The sequence below is a fragment of the Vidua macroura genome, chromosome 9, assembly GCF_024509145.1.
Source record: "Vidua macroura isolate BioBank_ID:100142 chromosome 9, ASM2450914v1, whole genome shotgun sequence".
Lineage (NCBI taxonomy): Eukaryota > Metazoa > Chordata > Aves > Passeriformes > Viduidae > Vidua > Vidua macroura.
This window is the reverse complement of record NC_071579.1, coordinates 7,763,248-7,787,799: the sequence shown is the minus strand read 5'-3', so window position 1 is coordinate 7,787,799 and position 24,552 is coordinate 7,763,248. Positions and strand designations below refer to the sequence as shown.

Genomic DNA, 24,552 nt, shown 5'->3' with positions numbered 1-24,552 from the left:
ATTAAATCTGGAATCAACAACAATGCAGGGACAACAACGGTACAGGGATCAACGCTGTACAGGGGAGCACCTGGCTCTGGAGCCCTGGCACAGGGTACCCAGAGAAGCTGTGGCTGCCCCTGGATCCCTGGCAGTGTCCAAGGCCAGGTTGGACAGGGCTTGGAGCAACCTGGGCTAGGCAGGGGGTGGCAGTGGATGGGCTTTAAAGTCCTTTCCAACCCAAACCATTCTGTGAATTTGTTGAATGAGCATGTCCAGTTGTATAGAGGAAACCTCAGTTGGTTAGTTAGTTGGTTTCTCCTTTGGTTTTCTTTTGCCTTTCTCTCCAGTAATGGGTATTACTCCAGTGTGATGCAGGTTGTGTTTGCTTTGCTTTTTGTGCCTGTTTGTGGCTCATACCATCCTGGACAGGCACATTTATATAGATACAGAGTGTGTGGAGGTGTGCTTGCATATGTGCCACAGCCAACCACATAAACCTTTATTTGAAAGGTTTTCTGAGAGCCCACTGTGAACAATTTATTTGGTGTGTTTGAAGCGCTAGACTTAATTCCAGTCTGGCTAAGAAATCTATAGCATGTGCATTTAGAGATAAAATCTTACCTAACTGCCATAGGAACTTGCAGTCAACTTGATTTAGATGTAGATTATTTCAAGCCCCTAACCCCAGTGGATATCATTTATGCAGAGGCTTTGTGTGTGTCCTAGATTGCAAGGCAAGATGTATTCAGTTGCCATCTGTTGGAGGTGTGGCAGTTGTCTTCTGTTAATTGGGCAATTTTCTTTATCTCTTCCACAATCCAATCCTCCCCCTGGGGAGACATCTGCTGTTAATGGGCTATTGAATGTCACTGCATGGCTGATAAAAGTTACAGCATCCCATTGTGAGATGCCTCGCCCAGAGGGAGGAGCCAAGCATTCCTACCTGGATATCATCTGAGTTTTTGGGACACCAGACTCAGCCTTTTCTGCTGGATTCCCAAGAGGAACAGCTGGGTTTTTCCACTGCATCTTCAAGGCAGACTACACCCTTCTACAGGATCACTGCTCCGAAAGAACCATGCCTGACACTCCAGGAGGACTGCAGCCATTCCAATTTAGACTGCTGCCAACACCCTAACTAAAATGGTGTCAGGTTGTAATCTGACTCTGTCAGTAGTTTTTCTTTTGTATTATTGGATGGATTTTGTTTTCTTTTTCCCTTTTCCTAATAAATTGTATTTCTGACTTGGAGTCTCTCACTGGTTTTGCTTTCAAACCAGAACAGTGTGGTGCTGATAGGTTCAGAATTTCACCATGCTTTGTGCACCCCATTTGCACCAGGAGCCTGTTGCACTCAAAGAATGTAAAATTAACAATGGCATATGGAATTCCTGGTCTTCCTTCTCATCCTTTGCTCCTGCATTCCCATCCAATCACTTGAAGCTGTGGATGGGGAAAAGAAAAAGATATTTCTCTAACACAGGAAGAGAGTTGAAGACTATTTGTGTGTCAGACACGATCCTAGGGATTGCATAACTGCAGTAAAAACACAGGGCTGTTCTGGCACTGTCAGAATTGGCACAGAGGCGGAGCAGAGTCCTTTGCTAAAACAAACAGTTCCCAAGTCAGCCTCAGTGCCGGGATCTCCTCCTTGGGATCCTTTCAGTTTTGTGGAGCTTTTTTTAACTGTGCTGAGTGAAACTGGAAATAATTTCCATCAGGGAAGGAGCAATTAGTTTTTCTACCTAATCTTTCCTTGCTAATGGCCCTCTGTGTCTGCTGGACTACTTGAGATTTTCTGAGCACTATTAACCTGGATTTATGGCCTGAGCTCAGTTAGAACTGCAAGCACTGGGACCTTCAAGAATGTTAGAATTACTTCTCAGTTCTTAGAAACAATAAAGCATCTGGATGTTTTATACTGAAGGATAAAAATTTCAAAAAGAAAAGGTCTGGATCCAAGATATGTTTTTAGGACTTCCAAAGTGAATCAAGCTTTCAAAATTTCAGGTGTTTTGTTCAAGCTTAGGTTAAAAATGACTCTTTATACCCAGGAATAGTAATGTGCCCCTTCAAAATTCCAACATCCGTTCCTAGGAGAGTTTTACAAAACTAATGGCTGAAGGGACAACAGCTTAGTAACAGACTTTGAGTGAAGCATTGTCAAAAGGGAGAAAAATGAAATTCTGCCATCTCAAGTGCAAAACTACTTGAAATTTCCAGCAGGCTGATAATGGGTTGATTAGCAGTAAATCAAATATACTCAACAATTATGGTTTCCTTAAAGAAGTAACTTCCCAGTTATTAGGAAGTTAACCCAGTATGATTTTGAGACTGGTCCCATCCTGTACCAGAGTGGGATGTAATGGTTTTAAGTGCAATTCCACCTAGATCCTGTCATTCCCTTCTGAGTAGAGAAGAGCTGGAAGAAGTTCAGACCCAGAAATAAAACAGGTAAATGCCTGGAAGGCTGGAGTTCTGAGAGGGTAATAAAGTAGGTAAATATACACAACTTGGCTCCATGACAGTTCACCTTCTATGGACACACTTGTCGGGGAAAGAGTTTCAGGTGTCTTTAAAAATAGCAGATGAAGTAATGGAGGAAATATTCATCTGGATAGAGGGGAAAATCATGTCTTGCAGATCATCCCATTCTCTCTCTGAGAAGTGATAGAAACATTGGAGGGTGCTCACCAGCACATGAGGAATGGGGAGGGGGTGGTAAGAAGCAAAGCAGGCACAAACTGTTTGTGAGAGGCAGGAGAGATGGCAAAAACCCTGTCCTGTTTTCTCCTCCTCCCAGGCACACTGGGCCAGTCCCCCCAGAGCTGTGCTGGGAGTGGCTGCTGGAGGACAGCATCCTGCTGAGGAGCCGGGGCCGTTCCGTGTGCCAGAGCCTCTCTGAGCACAGCTGCTCTGAGGGTTTTATCTCAGCGCCTGAGAATCCCTCCAGCCCTGCCTGGAACACACATTCCATCCCAATGACAGTGGGGTTTTAGGTAGCAGGACACACTTTAATTGTCTTTTCTCATGTGGTTGGTAGCAGAGAGCTGTGATATGAGAACTTGAGTTCAGGGCTGGCCTGAGAGCAGAGGGGATGTGTCCATCCAGAGGAGCCAGAGCAAGGAATGCCCATTGCCTACACTGACACCCACTAATTGGGGAGTCATGCCCTGACAGGAGCCAGCCTGGGAGAGCTGGAGAAGACTCTGGGGAGACCTTGGAGCCCCTTCCAGCCCCAAAAGGGGATCCAGGAGAGCTGGAGAGGGACTTGGGACAAGGGATGGAGGGACAGGACAAGAGGCTTCCCACTGCCAGAGGGCAGAGTTAGGTGGGATACTGGGGGGAAATCCTTCCCTGTGAGGTGGTGAGGCCCTGGCACAGGGTGCCCAGAGAAGCTGTGGCTGCCCCTGCATCCCTGGAAGTGTCCAAGGCCAGGCTGGACAGGGCTTGGAGCAACCTGGGACAGTGGAAGGTATCTGTGCCCATAGCAGGACGTGGAACAGGATGAACTTTTAGATACCTTCCAACCCAAACCATTCCATGATTCTGTATGTTCCATCACTGATGACATTCCACGTCTATTCTTTACTGATGAGTATTGTAGGTTCTTTCCTTTTGTTTCTTTTTAGTTAGGGATTTTTTTTCCCCATAAATTGCTAGGAAACACTAACAACTGGGTACTTAAAAAAAACAAAAGTGGTGGCCAAGCTCAAGGGAGGAGGGCATCTGGTTGCACTTGTCTTATCTGGGAGTTTCTCTACATGGGGCAGAGATACCATGAGATTTGGGCTGGTAGAGATTTGGGCAGGTAAAAGACGTGGCTGGGCCAGCTGCTCGCTGTCTCTCTCTTTCTCTGTTTCAGAGGAACACGGTCAGAGCTGCTGCTCAGAAAAGGGAATTCACTGCTGCCACCGGGGCCCAGCCCAGAGCGGCTGCTTCTGCCATGGGGTGAGCCTCTGCTTGTGAGAGCAGCCACTGAACTGGGACCTTATTAACACCCCCCTCACTAAAACAAGGGACCTGTCCCCATCTGCCCCGGGATCGGCTGCCCAGGGTTTGTGGAGCAAAGCCTCTCCCCCTTCCCTTCCCTTCCCTTCCCTTCCCTTCCCTTCCCTTCCCTTCCCTTCCCGCTGGGCCCGGCCGCGATCACCGCGTGCCCCGAGCCCAGCGCCCCTGCTGGCCGTGCCCGGCACTGCAGCGCAGGGAAGGAGCCGGGCCTGCGCTCCCGCTGCGGCTGCGGCTAACGCAGAGCTGCTGCTGCTTGTCTGCCTTGTTGTGCATGCTGGTAAAGAATTCCTGCCCTCATACCTTTGCCTGAAAACCCCTTAATGTTGTAAAATGCAGGCGAACTCAATGGGAAGAAATGATGATGTCCAACTCCAGTTCAGAAGGCTGAATTATTTCTTTATTATAACTATGCTAAAATACATTAATATATTTTATAAAGGAAGACATGCAAACTACAAACCTACTTGTTCTAACTAGATCTCTAACGAACTCAACTCGTGACCCTCTGGTGAGAGTCCAGCCACAGGTGGATCTGATTGGCCATCAGGCTCAAACAATCCTCACCAGAATCCAATCAAGCAATCACCCCAGGTAAACAATTCTCCAAGCACATTCCACATGAGAAAAACAGGGAGCAGAAATAGAAACTGTTTTCTCTTTCTTTCTCTCTGTGCACGTTTATGAAAAATCCTGAGAGAGAGAGAAATGTGCTTGCCACACCTTAATTTCAAAATTATAGTAATTTGTAGGATTATATTTTTCCACTCCAAGAGAGGCTCCTGCCTTCCTTAGCAGACACCTGTCTTTCAAACCAAGCACCAATGGGTGCTATTCCCAAAGGGACATCAGAAATCAGAGGCCTTGAGAACCACACTGGAGAGGTGGAGTATGGGTGGAAAAGGCTTCTGGTGACCTTTACCCCTCAGTAGTGTTATAATAAATCCCAAGGAAACACATAGGAAATTGGATGTTTGTAGCAAGTAATGGCCTGGAAGAACAGCCTGCAGCCTTAGGCAAAGCTGAAAACCAAAGACGTAGCAAATTAATCATTAAGCACAGTAATGGTTTGTTTTCAGCACTTTATTATAAGAAATGTAGTTTTTTATTGTCAGGTACTCATGCTTTAGGATTTTCTCCTGGTTAAGCTTCGGATGTTTTATACATAGAGAATGCAGAAAAGATTTGGTCTTGGAAAAATGAAAGTGTTAATGAGAATTAATTCCCCTGATGGAAATGATCCCATAGAATTCAGAACAAATAGAGAACGTGGCTATTTGTGACCCATTTCAGACCAGCCTGTAAGCATACAATTAAAATTAAGCATATGTTTATATTTCTTTGACGTCAGTGGGACTTCTACAGGGCTTAAGTGATGTCCTGACTAGAGAAGCTTCCATCACCTTATAGTTCTGCTGGTTTAAACCTGGACTGAAACAGATGTTCTTAAAGCCTCCATGCATTTTTACGTGATGTTCAATCCCACTGGCAAATGTGTCCACAATAGAATAAAAATGTGGTGCCAAGTCGTATTCAGAACCAGAGCTGGCTGCAGGATTGATGGCAAGATTTTATACAGCTTTGTCACAATTTGTCTCCACAGGAAGCTTTGTTTGGGAGAGGTCTCATTAGGGAAAAGGCAGCAGGGAATATTTTTACATTCCTTGAATAAGATGCCATCCTCCCATGTGGAAAGGGAAGAGATAGACAGCAAGGAAACAAGGGTTTGTTCTGATAAGCAAAGTGCTGGAATAAGCTCTGAGTGCTTGGCATCAAATGAGAGGGGATGCTGATGTCAACTGTGCTGAACCTGCTTGCTGAGCTCTGGGTATTGACAACGACTGGTGAATGCTGGTCGTGGTTTATGCTACTTTTGTGTTAAAAAAAAAAAAAAGCAAGCAGAGCAAAAGGAGGAAGGCTGGGGTCTGCAGGCTCAGGCGTGGAGGGTGCAGCTGCAGGTGAGGGCCCTGCTCTGCAGTCAGCATTGTTTCACCAGGATGGCTGGGCTGAATTCCCCCAAACAAAATGCAGAAAAGAGAAAAAAGAAATTCTGCAAATGTGTCAAGCAGAAGAACTGCTTTGTTCTCCTTATTTTCTGCATCTTCACTATTTCTAACAATTTGCATACCTGAGTACCCTGTTGCCATGATGATTCTTCACCAGGATCTTTATGAAATTATCAGTATTATCAGTGAGCTGTTTTCTATATGTGTTTCATTCACTTGCCTACTCCTGCAAGTGGCACAGGGCTGTGTCCTTCTGCCACTAGCAAGCTGAAACATTTCCATGTCACATACTGACAAAAATATAGTTTATGCTTCAATCTGTGGGCATTTTTCTTCAGATGTTTTACTTGGCACCTCCACAGGAGTAAGCCCTGTTGAACTCACTGTAAGTACAGAGTTATGTCCCTTCACATAATTTATTTTGGGAATATCCAGGAATGTAAAGAAGCATAATCATTGAGGACTAAGCCCAATGCACCCATTTAGTCATTAATAAAAAGGATTATGCTCTATCAAATAATAACATCCTCTACTATTTCCTGTATAAAGTTTTTCTTTGGCAAATTACTGTGTATTCTTTTCCAGTAGATAGTGATACTTGTAAGGGGTGAGTAGATAAAGCATGAATCATTGGGTCATGTAACAAATGATTTAGAATAAATTCATGCTCAGGACTAAAAAATACAGTATCCTTTTTAATGGAACCAAGTGACAGGAAAGAGCAATATACACAGGATGAATTCCTTTCTCAAAAGATGGCTATTCTGAAGAATTATTCTGTCTAGAAGATATGCCTTGAATGATAAGATGAATATTCATCACCAAAACAAGATATTCGGGGGAATTACCATCTTACAGGATTTCGACAATCAGAGTATTCTGGAAAACCCCGGTTTAGAAGCACCACGAGAAAAGAACATGCATGAATATGTGAAAAAGGACAAAAGGAAACAGGAGGACCCCCCCCCCCCCCACCCCAGAATCCTGCTAGGTCTGGAAACAGTATAAAAAAGACCCTGTGAAATCAGTACCCTGTGAACTGCAAGGGTATGGAGCTGCATGGTCTGGACCCAGTTCAGCCAGCACCGATTGCCTCGCTCGGTGCTGGTTTGCTTGTGGCTTTTCCAATTTTACTTTGATTTAATTTAATAAATTCCTTTAATTATTATATGGACTGATTCATTTATAACAGGTCAGAAAATATCCTGAGTGGGCCCACAGGGATCATGGAGTGCAACCCCTGTCCCTGCCCAGACACCCCAACAATCCCAGCCTGTTCATCCCTGGGAGCGTTGTCCAAACCCTCCTGGAGCTCTGGCAGCCTCGGGGCCGTGCCCATTCCCTGGGGAGCCTGGGCAGTGCCAGCACCCTCTGGGGAAGAACCTTTCCCTGAGCTCCAGCCTGACCCTCCTGTTCTGGTGTTCTGCACTCTGATCTTTGGTTCTCTCCCAAGGCAGGGGTAAGTGAGGCAGAGATGGAGTTTAAATGCAGGATTGTGGAGAGAGGCCCTCCCAGAAGAGCCATTGTTTGTGGGGACAGAGCTCCCTTTTTCACAGAATCTTAGGGACCTCCTCAATTTTCTTATGTAACAAAGAACTACCTTATCCTGGGAGGGTCCTGTTCATTACTGTGAGAACAAGTAAAAATCCCACAGCACAGCTCATGCTTAGGAATGATCCACCACAGAGATTTTAATTCCTTAGGAATTTAGCTGCCTTAGACCCCCCCCCACCCCCCAAACCCCTCTGTCCCAGCACAGAGCATGAGTCCATGGAGCTACAGAACAGGGATCACAGGGCTGGAAACCTTTCCTAGCCTCATACTGCCTTGAGCAGCAGCACCAGGGATGCCAGGCTGGGGCCAGCAGACCCCGAAGTTTAAGAGAATGAGGTAAGATATAGGAAAATTACCCAGAGTATTTCTGTAACTCAACATTGTGCAAAAAGACTAATTGGGATAGTCAGGTCCTGAGACATGAAATGCACTTTTTTTCTTGCTCTATTGGAATGCCCAGGTATGTTTGTAGAATTGTTAAAAAATCCTTCTGCATGCACCATGTATTTATCCACTGTTCTGTGTTGATCTCTGTGTGATAGTGACTTTGAACATTTCCAGGTTTTACTTCTGTTTCTTAACTCCTACTTGCAAAATGATCTGTCCGTTTGTTATTCTGGGGAGAGTGATGGCTTGCTGCCAGGCAGGGTGGTGTGGGTGATGTTTGCCTCATCCTGATGTTTTCCAGCTATTTCTGGGAGCAGATGTCTTTAATCACAAGGATCCTCCACTTCAGAAATAAATAATGGAAATATTCATTGCTGCATAAACTGACTGCCAAGGATCAATCTGGTAAGGAACAGCAACTCAGAAATTCAGCTGTCAGTGAGAAATCTTTAGGCTTGCTCTTACTCCAGAGCGCCTTTGACCATTTATAAGATAGAGAAAAGATTTTGTAGTTTCTCAGGGAGAGATGTGCAAGTCTGTACAGTACCTGAGAAACAGCTGGCTCCTGATTTCCTTGGTTTTATTTGTATTTTAAGGCTTTGTGTGACTTCCAGCTGATCTATTCCTCAGCATCAAACAAAAAACCAAGCTAGAAAAAAATGCAATTTCCTCATTCTGCAGATGTAAAAAATTGTTCACTTCTCTGTGAATTCTGAAAATTTTGACTCAGGTTTTCCCAAAACAGCAGGCTGGGAGATTGTTCCATATAAGACTTATTTTTTATTGTTCTGGTTATTTTTTATTATTGATGATTATATTTGATTATTATTTTTGATTATTATTTTTGATTGTTTTTGATTACTATGCTTGGTACCAGACTGAATCAGTACATGGAGGTTCTGCTGCTCTAGAAGTATTATGAAAATTCAAATTCAGCCTCAGCACACAAAAATATCTTTTTTCCTGTGATAGAAAAGGACTGAGGGTCCATAACTCCTACTGGTTAAAAAATTGTCCTATTTGAGTTTAGCTTGTTTTACAGAGTGTTTCTTTGTGTTTAGGAAATGTTTTTATGTGCTTTGCCTTTGTCATAACAATATAATAGATTTAGGGCATTAGGGAATAAAGTTTCCTGATAGTCAAAAACTTTGATAGTATCTAGGAACTTTCCTGAATGTTAGGACATATTTGAAATAAACCCAGCCCTCTGCCTGGTGTAGTGTCTCATATCAGTCTTTGATGTGGGGTTTTCATGTCTAATTTAGTTTATGGATGTGAGACAAACAAAGTAACAGTCAGGAGAATGAGGACAAAATACCCCAAAGAGATGAAGGCAGTGTTTGTCAAAGAAGATGCAAAACTCAGCAAACACATTCCTTCAGAGCTTCTCGTTGGTCTGTCACACCTGGAGTTTTGCACTGCTCCTGGATTTCCATCATCATTTCTGACGTAGAACCAAGTCTCTTGTGGTCACAGCAGAGCTCAGATTGATTTTAGTCAACAGAGAAGCTGAAGAGTAATGGCTGCATGGAAAGAAAAGGAAGGCATTAGAACAGAAATGGCCTCATTTGAGAGAGGAAATGTGCAAGTTACCCTTTAAGTGGAGTGTTGTCTTTGAAGAGCCTGAATGAACCATAAAACCAGCGACCCATGATGTTAATAACAGAGTGTGAAGTGAATGTTGCTGGTGCCATTACTCTCAAAAGGGCAAACAAGGTTGTCCAAACACCGTCAGCTATTTAATGAAAATATATCTCTTCAAAAGTATATCCCAATATAGTCTCTTAGTTTTCTTGTGATACTTGGGGGAGTTCTTTGCACCTCTTAGGAGTGGGGTTGACTTAATTTCTTCTGATTTATGTATTGATCACAAGGACTTCATTAGTTACTGATTTTTAGTTTGAATTTCCAACTGAATTCTATTTCTTGTAGCTTTTTGTTTGCACTGACTTTGTCTCTAATAATGGCTACAGCACAGAGCTGAGACTTCTGGACCTGTGAGTCCTCACTTCTTCCCAGGGAACATTAAATTATACCTATAAATACGTGATAACCACATGATTTTTTCAAGGGGAAATCAAGGGGAAACATGATTTTTTCAAGGGGAAATCAAGGGGAAACTGCTGGGCACAGTTGTCAACAAGGTACTGGGCAAGAAGGCAGGTGGGAAATGACAGTGAGGACAACAGATCTTCAGAATAATGAGCTTCATGGCATTCATGTTCTTAAAATGTTTGGGGTTTATTGTCTATTGCCTCTTCTAGTGACTGATTTTTGTTTAGACTGAATCAACTTTATTAACATCCATAATGTAAGTGGCACACCTGAATATATTTTAGTAAAATATTTGGTCCTGTACTCATCTCATTTAAAATATCCCAGTATAAATAGGATCACTCTCAGTATAAAATTATTCTAATTTGATGAAAAGCCACAAGTCAAAGTCTCATGATTCCTGTCAAGGAAAGCTGGGAATATCGAGCCCTGGGTAACCTGGTCTGAGCCCAGAGCTGCCTCTGCTTTGAGCTGGAGGTTGGATAGGAGCCTCCTGAGGTCCCTTCCAGACGGTTCTCCTGTGATCCCATCATTTTATGAGGGCAGACACCATAGATCCAATAGCAGGCAATTACAGGGACTGACTTCTCCCTTAATATGAAGGTTTCCCCTGACATGCTGCACTTCAAGCACCTGGGGGATATTTCAGGACCACAGGATTGTGACTGAAACCTGCTGTTATTTTAGCCCTTCATGTTTGTTTCCTTAAGGGCCAGGGGTGACTTGGCCACAGCCCCAGAAAACCACCTTGTAGGTGGAAGCAGGGAGAGAAAGGAGGAGAGGAATATCAAGGAATCAGACACCTGACTGAGAGCTCCCTCCAGAAGTCCCTTCTGGTGCAAAGTTTTCTCATTCACAGTGGAAAGTCCTCCAGAATGATAAGTTATTTTTTTATGTCATAGGGGAAATATTTCCATGTGGGAGTGGGGAAGTAAGGGCAAAGGCAAATTGGCTTGGAGGAAAAGCCATTTTCTGCAGTCCTGATATATCTGATAAATGGTCTTAAGGAGTAAAGTGGTAAAAAGGAATGCATTTACTCTGCCAGATGCCAGATGTCAATGATAGGAGGCACCAGCTTGAAAATCCTGCTTTAGGCAGAACCCCAGCTAAACCATGTCAGGAGACATGCAATAGATAAGCAAATGGCTAATTTTCACTTGGAGAAATCTTAATAGCAAATTTACAGTCCCCCCCTCACCTCATGTGCTATAGACAATGATTTTCACCACAGGAGGAGAGATATTTTGACAAGAGCAAATGTCAGCCTTCCATGGAACACCTCCTGTTTGTGAGCCTGATCAAAGAGTGATTTTTCTCTGATACATGGTGAAATGTCTGGAAGAAAGTAGTCGGTTTGTGTGAAGCATCCGACAAAATACCCCCTTCTTGTTTACTTAATTGCGTGTTTGTCCTGCTATTCCCACTCTCCCTTTTCCATGGTTTGCCTGAAGCTATGCCCTTGAGGACACACTCAGAGGGCCCCTGTAATTTGGCATTGCTTCCCTTGAAGTTCTGCTTCAGGAGAGATCTCTTTGGTGCCTCTCGAGGCCCTTTTCCACACCCTGTCATTGCCTCGCCGCAGTCCAGGGCTCGTTCCCACTGCCGCAGGAAGGGAGGGGAGCAGCGCAGGGTCTGGGGGCTCTGGCACCTCCAGACACACACATGGCTGGGGGGTCAGGGACCCTGCAGCAGGCAGCTCTTAGTGGGCTGAAGTAGCCTGAAATTAGAACAACAAACTTCACAAAAAAAGACAAGGGAAAGAGGTTTCTTAACGCATTCCAAGGTTAGTTGGTGAGGCATCCCACAGCACAGGACTTGCAGTGTGTGGGGAGAATGAGGGATAGGGGAAGGCAGCTCCTAAACTTCCTTTGTCACAGGGGAAAAAAATAAATCATGAAACCCTACCCATAATTTTCTTGAAGAAACAGGATTAAGATCAAAAATAATTATATGAAGTAACAAAAACAGTCACAATGTGCAAAAAAAGCTTTTTATTTCTCCTTGCGTCAACAAGAAGGGAAGAGGAATTTTTGACTTTTAGTTACTCAGCTCCTTATCAGGAGTCTGAGCTGTTTCCTTGACCAGGGAGAAATCGGAGTTTTGATAATCAGAACTGACTCTGGGAGTTCTAATGGAAATACTGGAGTTCCCCTGTTTGCTGGGGGCTGTGTTTATTCCAGCATTTGCTGTCTGTAAAACCACAAAAACGATAACCAGAGCCGTCCCCTGGGAATCGCGCTTTGGAGAGATTTCAAATGCCGAGAAAGAGAGTCAGAGATAAACTTCTGGGTTTGCAGATGCCCCCTCCTTGGCAGAGTTCAGGGGCAGCTGATCAGGCCTGTGAGCAGCACGTGGCTCCCCACAGGGCTGTGGCTGGAGCAGGGCTGTGCCAGGGAGAAGGTGGAGCAGGAGGACCCCCAGGCAAGTGGCTGACACCTGCCCTGGGCAGTCACGGTCACCTCGGAGCGCTGGGAACTCCGCTTCTCTTGGGCTCAGCAGGGCATCTCTTGGGCACTTCAAAGAAGTGCATTTGGAGGATTTAGAGCACAGATGAGGGGGTCAGACCCTCAGCCTTGCTGGTCAATCCCCAGTGAAGGGGGAGAGGGTAACTAACTTGATGGGAACAATTTTATTCATGTTTTTGTCATCTCTACATGTCTCCAGACCAATACTGAGCTGGTGTGACACATTTCAGAGTCCTCTCCTACCAGGAGATGAGGTGAGGTGGTCTGCAGACAGTGGTTGACGTGGAAGACAAAAGGACCCAAATAATGGCACCATCGTGGATTCGCTGCATTTTTCTGGTCAATGTTCCCTCAAATGGCACATTGAGGATGTGGAGGAGGATGCTGCCACATCAAACAGGCACTTTCTGAGCTGGCAGTCCTAGGCTGGCTTTTTAAACATACACTTGCCCTTCTTTGTGACAGCACTTCCAGGGCAGCTCTTCCTTACCCTGCTTCCCTACCCTCACAAATGAGCCAGACCACCAGATCATCAGTGGTGGCCAGAGTGGCTCAGCCCCTCAGTGTATCACAGCAGGGGACCACTAAGATAATGGAGAAAATGAGGCTTCTGGCTTGCTTTGTGCCGAGGAGTGGCTTGCTGTCCTCTAATTGTGGCTACTGCTTTGCCAGACACTTAACTTTGTGAATACAATGTGAATGCCACCTACGTGCCCCTCACTTGTAGAATAGTATCCTTTGGTTTGCTGCACTTTGAGGTCTTGGTTGAGTAATTTAAAAGCCTTTTCTTCTCCCCTTTATCTTTGCTTATTTAAGACCCTTTATCTTTGCTTATTTAAGACCACATTTTTCAAAGAAGTGAGTTCCAATTTAGGCACTGAGTTTGTGCAAATCCCCAGCATAAAAATGGGTCTTTGGAAAGAGCTTGACGTCAACATTGAAGTGAAACTCAGTCTCGTCTTTTGGTATGTCTGGAGAAGAACTGGCATCTTTGAGAGGTGTCATGTTAAGAGTGCAGGTTATGGGTGAGCAGCAGCTGAGGTTTGAGCCTGTCAGACTCTCCCACTGACTCACTGTGAGCTCCAAAAGCCCAGGTAGGAAATACTTTTTTGGGTGTTAAACAAAGGATCGTAGACTCATGGAATAGTTTGGGTTGGAAGGGACCCAAAAGCCCATCCAGTCCCATGGACTGCCGTGGGCAGGGACACCTTCCACTAGCCCAGGTTGCTCCAAGCCACGTCCAACCTGACCTTGGACACTGCCAGGGATCCAAGGGCAGCCACAGCTTCTCTGGGCACCCTGTGCCAGGGCCTCCCCACCCTCACAGGGAACAATTCTTTCTTAATCTAAACCTGTCCTCCTTCAGCTTAAGGCCACTCCCTGTTGAGCAATGCAGCAAATAATACAATACAATCGAGAAATAAATTTTCCAATTTCAGTATATTTCAAAACACTTCAGTTTCAAATCTATTAAAGCAAAACAGAAAAAATGTGAATGAATGGAAGGGAATTGTAAGGTCTTCTTTGATCATCACAAAGGATGAAAGTGATAGAATTAATAATGACTTAAAATTCCACTTTTAGATGGAAGTGTAAAGTGGACCAAAGGGGACTGAGTGATCCAGCAACACCTTGGACCTGGCCAAGGTTCACAGGGCACAGTCACCGCTGTTTCAACACCCATCCTTTCAAAACCAAGAGTCTGTAAGTGAAAGTGTTACACGTGCAAATGTTCACGAGGTACTTGAACAGAATGAAAGTGTTTTGTGGTCACACCTGCTGAATCAAACACCTTGAGGAAGGCATATTCCCACAGTAACATCCACCGCCGCCGCGACAGCAAGGGGTTTTTAACGCAAGGGATATTTTAATGCAAATTCCATTTATTTGGTTACTATTTTCTGCCACATCAGTCGCTCGCTCCGGCTCCGGCCAAGCGCTCCCCACGGCAGCGCCCGGGGCTCCTCCGTCCCCTCGGCCCGGTCACCGCAGCGCCCGGAGCGACGGAGCCGCCGCAGCCCCGCCGCTGTCCCCGCTCGCAGCCGCTGTCCCCTCTCACCCCATGTCCCCCTCTCAGCTACTGTCCCCAGAGCCCCGGCCGGCGCCTGGATCCTCCTTAAGAGGCGGTGGCGGCGCGGGCCCCTCCCCGCCCGGAGCGCGGAGTCGCCCGCGGCGGGAGCGGAGCGGGACGCGCCCGGCGGAGCCCGGCAGCCGTAAGCGCGGGGTGGGAGCGAGCGGGGGCCAGCGGGGCCGGGCGCGGCTGCGGCGGTCGCAGGGCGGGCGAGGAGCGGCGCCGGGAACGGGGCCGGTGCGGAGCCGCCCCCGCGGCGGGACGGGACGGGACGGGACGGGACGGGACGGGACGGTGCAGCCCGGGCCGGAGGAGCCCCCGCGGGGCGCAGTCCCTGCGCGGACAGCCCCGGCCGCGCCCGGCCCGCTGCGCTCGCTCCGCGCGGCTCCGAGAGGTACGCGGGAGGCAGCGCGGGGGGAGCGGGCGGGAGCGGGACCCTGCTCAGGTCCCGCACCTCCATCCCCATCCGTCTGGTTCAGCTAGGGATTCAGCTTCCCGGGTCGTGCCCGGCCCCTGTCCCGCGGCTGGCACTGGCACTGGCACGGGCACCGGCGGTGAAGCAGTCGGCCGTGCGAGCTGTGGGGAAGTGCGGCAGGGCGGCTGCAGAGGGAACATTCTGCAAAATGCCTGCGAGAGCAGCTCTTCTCTTGGGTCTGATGTGAGAGAAATGCCTGTAAGAGTTCCTGGTCACGGCCTTTAGCAGGTTTCTGTTCACTTACATTGGTGTGATCACGGACCAAAATCACTGAATGGTTTGGGTTGGAAAAGACCCTACAGCCCATCCAGTCCCACCCCCTGCCATGCGTAGGGACGCCTTCCACTAGCCCAGGGTGCTCCAAGCCCGGTCCAGCCTGGCCTGGAGCAGCCTGGTTTCCATGGGGTTCCCTGTGCCGTTTTTGGGACTCGCACTCACAGGTGCGGGGTGGTTTGCTCTGCCCGGCCTCTGGCCAGCCCTGCTGCACCTGTGCAGAAGCTGCTGCCTCAATTCCTGTGCTCGTGGTCGTGCTCCCCCAGCAGCCCTGGGCTTTGCACTGGGGTTTGTCCCCTCCCCTGGGGAGCTGGAGCTGCTGGGGCTGCGTGACCCCTGCCCAGAGCTTGACCTTGTGCCTTCGCTTTGGGGAAAATCCCTTCGGCCGCCTGAACTGCTTAGTGTGGAATTTCCCACGTGCATGATGGGATGCAGACTCCCGGCTGAAGCTCCAACCCCGAGGGAGGAGCAGTGGTGCGGGTAGGGCTTGTTTCTGGCAGAAGATGCTGTTCTGCACCTCAGTAGGGTGAGATGCACGTGAAGCTATTGATGCACGGGATCAGCTGCTTTGTGGTTACCAAGAATTGTTCAGCCTGCTAAGGACTCCAGACAGAAAGCATAAATTGAAAACTGATGTGCTTATTTTTCTTTTTTTTAGTGAGAAGTTTTCAATACACGGTGTAGAGATAAATGCTCTTCTAGCACTGTTGTCTCTCCAAATCTTCATGTTGGCCCTGTCCAGCTTTCTGCACTCTCTTGTTCCCATATGGCAGGGATCCATAACAAAAGAGAAATGCAAATATTGATTTATGCTTGAATCACATAAATTAATCTCTTCGTGCATGGCCAGTCAATCTGCACTGGAAAAACACCAGTTTGACTCTTGGCACCAAGCGCTGTTTATTACTTGTTTTTCTTAAAAAAATTAGAAAAAAAAGCCAAAAAAAAAAAAGAAAAAAAGAGAAGTTATCCAATGCTGCTGTATCACTAGAGTTGCATATTTGATTTCATCTTAACTTGAATATATTACATTGAACATTGTTATCATAAGTTTAATTTTCATGGCACTTTGAATAGGTTGCATTTGCCAGTTGGCCTAAGCCAGCTAGAATGGGAAATATTTCAGGTTTTGCCATAGTTTTTTCCCTTCAGTTCATGAATTTTCATCCTACAAAGGGGAAAAATCACGAGCATGGGGTGAGCACTAAGTATTTCCCTCCTGCAAAACCACTGAGCAGACTTCACTGACACTTTGGATAACCTCAGTTCTTCCTGGCAATGCCAAGGGCTGGACCCAGTGCAATGCAGAAATGACCTTCTGGGTGCACATTGCTGCAGGAATAATGGGAATGGCTCTGTTGGAGTGTTTGAATTGATGTGCAATATCCAGGGATGTGGCAACCTCGGTGACTTCCATGTAGGTTGGAACAGGACAGCCTTGGCAGTGGGACTGGAGACTTGGGAACTGTGAAATCAAATCACATGAAGTTAATTGAATGGCTTGGGATGGAAAATACCAGGGGTAGCAGCAAGTAGCATCCAGAGAATGAGGTGTCTCCCTGTTGTACCCAGAAGTTCAAGTATATGAAAACTGACTACAAAATGTGAGAAAATACTTAGTTTTCTGTGGGAAATTTCTAGCTCAAGAGGTAAAAGCTCAGAGTATGGTATGGCCTGTGGTGAATGTGGAGCTGAGAGATTAAATTCCAATTTACTTTTTACCTGACACATAACAATGCTGTGGAGCAGAGTCTCCCTGTCCTTCAGGGCACTTATCCTCTGTATCTGAGGAATGGGAGTGGCCTTGAGAGAGCAAAACTGAATTCTTAACTAATTGTTTAGTTGACACTGATGGACAAGTATGTATTAAAAATATTGGTGCCTTACAGTCTGGACATGATTTAAGCAATAAAAGCAGGTCCTTCCCTACAGCTCTAGCTCAGCTAGGAATTCAGCTTCCAGTTAAAGCCTGGGGGCCACTCATGGGACACACTTTTATACTGAGTTTGCCACTGGTCTGGTTTTATTTCATTTGTCTCTTTCTAAACAGAAGCTCTACATAATTTGTGGAAGAATTTGTCTTTGATTTGATGAGCAGGGCCAGCAGGACCTTGCTGTGAGGTGATGAACTCTTGTCTGGGTTTGCTGAGGCACTGATATAACTGTGTCTTTCTCAGTAGTCTGAAAAACAAATCCCAGAACCTGCCTCGGTAATGGAAATGACCTCATCACTGCCCTAGGTTATAATAACGTGATATAGTAACAGAATACTTTCAAAAGAATTCTTCCTTTTTTAAAAAGAAGAAAAAAAACAGCCCCTCATCACCTTGGTATTCAGACTTTCCTGAGGATTTTCATTTACTGTTTACCTCAGAGAGATGACCCAAATTTCCTGACTGTACCAATTTCCAGTAGCCTGTGTGTCAACGTCTGGAGCAGAGTTACTCAGCTGATGAGGCAGGGGTGGGAGGGGGCTCTAGGACAGGGGAAAGTGGTCTCCAAAGCAGGACCAAACTGAGCACCAAAAGCTTCCAATATTTTCTTTTTAAACAAATTATGGGGAAAGCAAAAGGACCTACTAAACATTTAACTTTACTCTGTTTTTTTTAAATGAAAAATATTGTGGTGATACTGCAAGTGAGAATTCATGGACTTTTTTTTAGAAATATCGATTAATTCTCCAGTTTGAACACATTGTGGAGGTGTCCAAGGCCAGGTTGGATGGGGCTTGGAGCAGCCTGGGCTGGTGGAAGGTGCCCCTGCCCGTGGCAGGGGTGGCACTGGATGGGCTTTGAGGTCCCTTCCAACCCAAATCACTCTGGGCTTCTGTGGTATTATATAGAATGACGCAGTTTCTGTAAAAAATGAGCCAGCAGTGTTGGTGAGGGGAAAATATCAGCCATATATTGATAGATGTACAGATTTGACTGATTTTCTCACAAGTACATTATGGGCTGTCAGCTGTGCTGCTTCCTCAGCCTGTGCTGGTCCTGTCTCAGCTGGCAGCTGTGCCAGGGGGCACAGACACTGCAGCTTTTCCCCCAGAGTGTTTTCCTTTCCCAGAGTGCAGGTTGTGGGGATGACACTTCCATATCAGCTCACACTTTTGCTGTGTGCTGGTAATTCCAAGACTCTCAGCACATGTGGGGAAGTGTGGCAGCAGCTCTCTGGCCACAGAGAGCAGGCACAACTTTCCCAGGCATTTTCCCGGGGAAGGCTGTGAGAAGATCAGAGAAAGAATGAGAAACAATTCTTATCTCTACTTGTTGCACCTGCTGTTGTGCACATGTGGAAGATTTGTTTACCAAAAAGTGATTTCTTAATTAGACACTGGATGGTGTTTGGATTGATTGACCAATTAGGTCAAAGCTGTATTGGACTGGCTGGAAGGGTTACAGAGTTTCTTAATAACTAGAGTATAATATAGTGTAAGATGATATAATAAAGCAATTGATCAGCCTTCTGCAATCATGGAGTCAATGCTAATTATTACCCAGCTGGGGGCCTGGGAAGGATGTTTTTGGGATCTGGACTGACAAACAGCTGGAGTAGGAGTCACTGTGTGAGTGTCCCAGACTCTTTAAGTGATCCCTGGAGGAAAAGCAGGTGCTTCCATGATAAAGTCCGTGTGATTCCAAACAGATATCCCTCAGAGCACAGAGATGATGCTCTGGGAGTGCCCTTTGCTCTGTGCAAGGGGTGCAGTCTCTGGGGTTGGTGTCAGAGCTGGGTGAGTGGTGCCTGTGGCGCCTCTGAGCACTGGGCTGCTGTCCAGGCTGCACAGCTCTGCTGGCAAGCCCTCTTTAATTGCGATGTTTAATCTCCTTCTAGATGAGTGGTAGAACTGGTAACTTGGAGAGAAAGATACAGAGCTGCTTTTTCTCCTGATAACAACGTTACTTCAGCTTAGGATGCTGAAAGTGTACTTTTAAAAACACAGCTAAGCTTGCAAACAAAAATCTTTTTCTTTCCATCTTTCCAGCTTCCCTAAATGTGCAACTTTAGAAAGGAGACACAAAATACAGGGTCAAAAGCTTCCACATTATAAGTTCTGAACTATTTGAAATGTATCAGCTGCATCTGTGTTTTTTTGTGGTTATCTGATAGTAAAGCTGTTGAACTGACTAATTTTTGATATTCATCTGGTATTTTCCTTAGAATGATTGCAGCATAAATCAGTAAGACTCTAATTCCTTTTCCTACTAGTATTATCAGTGCTCATATCCTTTGCCAAGATGAGTAGGAATGTGCACTTCTATAATAAATTATCCTTTCCTATTTACTGGGATTATAAAGGTCCTTATTTATGCACACACAGAGATCTTACAATAAGATCTGTACAAATGTTTATTTCTTGCTGTAAACGGCAGTCCCAGCCCCCAGGGGATTGCATTTTATGAAACATGCATGAAGGACAGGACTGATAAGTGGAATGTTGGGATAGATGGAGCTGATGGAGTAAGAATTGGGTGCACATGTCCAGGCTGTCTCATCCCATCTGCTCCATGGCCTTGGCCAGACCATGCAATAGAAAGATTTAGCCTTACAGGTTCGGTGTGAGGTTACTTTTGTTTTGGTGTTGCTTCCCTGTCCCTCCCACTATCATGTCTGTTTCTTAAGGTAGGGATTATAAATAGGATTTAATTACTAAAACTGTGTTGCTCATGTATTTAACTTACTGCACTGTCAAGTGGATGCTAAAAACAAATGTCCCCAAGCAGAGGTTCCATTCTGTCCCATCCCAGGGGAAAGCAAACAGCACCTGTGGATGATTGCTCTGAACAGGGAGCAGCTCTGGCTGTGGCATGCACCATCACTTTGCATGCTCCATCCCAAATACTCTGCCTTTGGACCTCACATGCAAAACTGGAGCTCTATGCAAAGCCAGCAGCTGCTGCCTGATCTGGCAGTACTGGAAGAAACAACATGAAACTACATTTTGGGGAGAAGGTGGTTGTGGAATGTGAGTAAATGGAAATTTTCTGGTTGATCCTCTTGTGTTCTGTTTTTCAAAACTAGCCTATAATGGAGAATTTTGAAAGACTTTTGAGACACATCTGTTCTTTAATTTAATCAATATGGGTGTGTGTTGAAGTGAACATTGCAATAGTGGCCATCTCTTATCCTAGACAATTTCTATAAAATACAGAACTAACTATTCATGTGCTGCTGTTCTGTTTGAATCCTTGTCCTCCTTAATCCAAGCAGAATGGATCATGAGTTTCTAACCATAGCACTGAGTGTAACACCCCTTTATCTCCTGATAAAGGCAGGACTCTGTAATTTTCACAAACCTGGTGTTTTTGACTGTTGTATTGTGAAGAAAAAGTCACTTTCTCTGTGTAACCAAAGCCCCACAGCTGTGACTTAAGGACAGTGCTGGTGAAAAACTTAACAAAAAATGGGAACAGAGCTTGGACAGCATCTGAGAGGAGGGTGCTGGGAAGCAGGTCCTGGCTTTCCCTAAATCCAGAGTGGTTTTATGGGTGTGTGTTTGTTTCAGTGATGATGCTCTCAGACTCCCAGGCACTGTAAGGTTCCCTTAGGGAGCTGTGCTGATGGTAGTGAGAACCAGCTCTTTGCTAATGGCAAAGCCTGCCAACATCTTGCATTTCTCTGGCATTTTCCACTTGGAATAGCACATGTCCACACAGGTTTTTGAGTGATTGCATTCAGCTGGGACATGCTTCCAAGTGTTATTTTGCTTTTTATATTTAAATTACTTTTTCCAAGAATCCCAAATTCATTAACTCAGTGTGCTATTCAATGAGCTCTTCAACTCCCCTGTGGCCTGGAGAACACAGGTTAAATTTTTATAAGGGTTTTTTTTTTGCTATAGAGAAAATTATATTGGCTATTAGGAAGAAATCCTTCCCTGGGAGGGTGGGCAGGCCCTGGCACAGGGTGCCCAGAGAAGCTGTGGCTGCCCCTGGATCCCTGGAAGTGTCTCAAGCCAGGCTGGACAGGGCTTGGAGTAACCTGGGCTAGTGGGAGATGGTCCTGCCCATGGCACAGGGTGGCACTGGATGGGCTTTAAGGTCCCTTCAGACCTTCTATGGTTCTGTGAAATGAAATAGCTTCTTCTGAGGCATTAAGCCAAATCTGAATCAAAATCACCATCTGAAAGAAATTGTGTGGGCAGGGCAAGGTCTTTCTCCCCCAGCTGAGTGGCCTTTCCTGGCCACATAGTGACTGTTTTCCTTTAAGTGCTTTTTTGAGTATAAGTGGGGTTAAACTCTCCCCTAAAGGGTTTTATTTAAACTGATGTAATTCTCTTCTGACAACTTTGTGCTTATTTTCTTTATTTATTTTCTTATTTATTTATTAGTTTCTTTCTTTCTTTATTATTTTCTTTATTTGTTTTCTTTTCTTTGTCCTTATTTTCTTTATAGAAAGTCTTCCTGAAAAGTGGTCAAACACCTGCAGTATGTACTCTCTGCCCTGTAATGTGTCAGTCATTTCCCTTTCACCACAGAGCCAGCACATCCATGGGTGTTTCATATGCTGGGAGAGAGTTTGAGCTGGCAAGGAGGGAGTAAGCCCTCGGTGTCTTAAGAAATAGTTAAATTAGAAGGTTAGGTAGTTTGGTAAGAGAGTAGTCATAGTTCATTTAAGTTTCCTGAACCAATCCTCTGTGCCTCAGAGAGGAGCATGAAAGTCCCCTTGTGTCCCAGATTTTGCAAAGGTCTTTAACAAGGGGATATGCAAATTTGGGGTTTCTTCCTCCCTTTGATTGCTGTCCTTTTACCTTTGAAGTCATTGTTTGTGGCTCCTTAGTGACTGCGAGTTACTGTATCATACTCCTGAAATCCATGTTTAAGTTGCTATGTTTTTATGGGTTTTGTTACTTCTGTGGGTTTTTTTCTGCTTTGTGTAACCACTGATGGAATTACCTCCTGGTACTGGTAGAGTCATATTACAGTAATGAGAAATTTACCTTTTTTTTTTTTTTTTTTTTTTTTTTTTTGCTTATGATGGAGAAAAATTTTCCAATAATTCTATAAAGATGTTCTTTAATACATCAGTCTAATCCATCTCCAAAGCCTTAATTGGGAATGTTGGGCATTCGTTTGAAGTGTGTGGCAGGCACAGTCTTCTCTCTCTCAGGATTTTTTCATAGAGGAGCACGGAGAGAAGAAAGAGAAAACAATTTCTATTTCTGCTCCCTGTTTTTCCCATGTGGAATGTGTTTGGAGAATTGCTTACCTGGGGTGATTGCTTGATTGGATTCTGGTGAGGATTGTTTGAGCCTGATGGCCAATCAGATCCACCTGTGGCTGGGCTCTTGCCAGAGGGTCACCAGTTGTGAGTGAGTTAGATATGGTAGTTAGAAGAAGTAGGGATATAGGTTTAATGTCTCCTTTAAATAGTATATTAATGTATTACAGCATAGTTATAATAAAGAAATCATTCAGCCTTCTGAACTGGAGTCAGACATCAGCATTTCTTCCCACTGGGTTCACCTGCATTTACAATAGTAGTGGCTTCAGTCCTTCCCTTCATTCTCTCAGGCCTTCACTGTGTGTCTGTGTAGATAAGAGTTATCTAAAAATGAAGTGGCACCTGATCCAAAGCTTTCCTCCTAAATCGGCAGCTCGTGCCACAGCTCGGTGTTTTCCCTGTTGGCACTCTGAATCCGTCCGGAATGGTGGGGCAGAAAAGCAAAAATTCCAAATTCAATTTAATGAATTTGGAACAAAGCAGGAGCAGGGCCTGGCTGGCAGGGCAGGGCTGGCAGAGCTGTCCAGGGAACTGAGAACGTGGGGAAGTTGTGAGAGCCACGGCACAGGAAAAGGAAGGAGCTTGGGCAGGGGCAGTGAGGCGCCGCTCCCAGCGTGGTCTCTGAGCAGGAAGGTGCCACTGTGTGCCCTCTCCAGCAGGACAGAAGGGTGGAGGAGAGCCCAGCCAAGTCTTGTGCAGAAAATCAAACCCCTGTGCAAACGCTTTGCCAAGATGATGATGCCTTCAAACACAAGCTGGCAGCTCAGGGACTGCTTGCTCCTGAGAGGTTGTGGCTGCCCCATCCCTGGAAATAGCCAAGGCCAGCGTGGTTGGGGCTTGGAGCAACCAGGGATAGTGAGTGGCATCCCTGGGGGTGGAACGAGATGAGATGGTCTTTAAGGTCCATTCCAGCCCAGACCAGTCTGGGATTCTGTGTAACAGCTCAGATCCAGGGCTGAAGGTCTGCTTGGCCAGAGGCTTGGCTGAGTGGAGCCAGGTGGGCTTTGCTCCAGGTCTGGCTTTGCTCAGGGTTTGCTCAGGGGTTGGGTACAAGACAAAGATCACTGTTATGGAAGTACTTAATTTCTTCTCTCAAAAATGTAATATATGTGTTGGGCATGTCTATGTTTGTCTTTGTGTCTGTGTGTAAAACATATATTTATGTTACTTACTCAGACTCCAGCTTGTCAATAGCCATGAAATATTTCCATATAAATTTTACTCTCAGTATTTAAAGAGGCTGAAAAATGTCAGCGTCAGAAGTTTGTTCATGCCTACTTTTACTAGAAAGTCCAGACAGATTTCCTTGAGTGACTCTGACTTTGTCATGCTTTAAGTGCTGTGACCATAGAGACCAAAGGAAGTGCTGCACAATTGTCCCCTTGGCTGCAGACAGTGACCAGAGCTCGTGTTTGGAGTGAGGAGCTCAAAACCAGAAAGTTGAGTCACATTGTGCAGACATGACGAGTGGGAGATGACAAAACATACCTTGTGTGTGCAACCCTTCCTCCAGCCTGGCAGTGCCAGCAGCCTGGCTGGGGCTACAGCCTGTGCCAAGAGGCCAGGAAATCCCCAAAATAGATACTAATTGAACTGAAAAAGAATGAAAAAGATATTGAAAGGAAATATTGACCTGACGGTCAGCTAAATTTGTTTTACATGCATTACTGACCATAAGCTAGCTGTTAAATTTTACCAGCTCATTCCATTTTTAGCTGATTTTTTGGGGTTTTGTGTGAAACCACTGCATAACTGTAGTGCAGAAGGGCTGTCAGCTGCCTCAGTTGAAGCCTGAGTGCACCAGGCATCTTTGCATGTTGGATTCTCTTCCCCAAACCCCATAAATACTTAAATAAAAGCTTTTTCTAATGTTTTCCCTAGAGTTCTTGTTTTTAAACCATTCCTACTTTATAGCAGGGAAGCAAAAGAAGGGGAATGAAGGCGTGGATAAGTTACAGATATGTAAGAATCAAATCCTCATGATTTTAATAGAATCTTTAAAAGGCATTGGCTCAGAAATACTTAGAACTTGGCTGAGCTTGGTGCTGTCCCCAA

The 24,552-nt window shown here is 45.5% G+C and overlaps 1 protein-coding gene across 2 annotated transcripts in view; it reads left to right on the top strand.

Moving 5' to 3' along the window:
- The first annotated feature begins 14,630 nt into the window (after nt 1–14,630).
- Nucleotides 14,631–24,552, top strand: part of PLA2G4A (phospholipase A2 group IVA) — a 70,659-nt gene continuing 60,737 nt past the window's right edge. The window contains exon 1 of one of the 2 annotated variants that reach the window (XM_053985488.1): nt 14,631–14,670. The gene's annotated coding sequence lies outside the window, so the exon portion shown is untranslated. Of the gene's footprint in view, nt 14,671–14,835; nt 14,923–24,552 lie in introns of those variants that run through there. The other variant, XM_053985486.1, reaches the window with a different exon arrangement.